Below are 443 nucleotides of genomic sequence, written 5' to 3' on the forward strand. Positions count from 1 at the left end.
GAGTGCCAGCAGACAGAGGACACACGCAGACAGCAGAGAGTCGGACATCTCGACACACACTGATGCTCTGATGCTCTCAGACGCTTATATAGAGCTGCAGCATCAGCACCAGCGGAGCTCCTCCTCACCCACCGCTGCTCCAGTCTCAATACTAATAATACTTTGGTAAATAAATCTGTGTGTGTGTGTGTGTGTGAGTGTGTGTGTGTGTGTGTGTGTTTTTTTTCATTAGTTTCCCTTTTTTTTTTACTCTACATTTAATTAATTTCTATTTCATTCATTTATTTCATTTTATTTCATTCATTAATTTTAGTTATTTTAGTACATCAAGCTAACCTAAATGAAAAAAAAAAAAATGTACGTTTTTTTTTTCTTCAATTAATGTAATTTTCTTTCAAGGAATTACAATATTTTTCATGGTTTAAGTTTTTTTTTATATATAT

This window comes from Sinocyclocheilus rhinocerous, unplaced genomic scaffold (assembly GCF_001515625.1).
Source record: "Sinocyclocheilus rhinocerous isolate Xijiao unplaced genomic scaffold, SAMN03320098_v1.1 scaffold493, whole genome shotgun sequence".
Classification (NCBI taxonomy): domain Eukaryota; kingdom Metazoa; phylum Chordata; class Actinopteri; order Cypriniformes; family Cyprinidae; genus Sinocyclocheilus; species Sinocyclocheilus rhinocerous.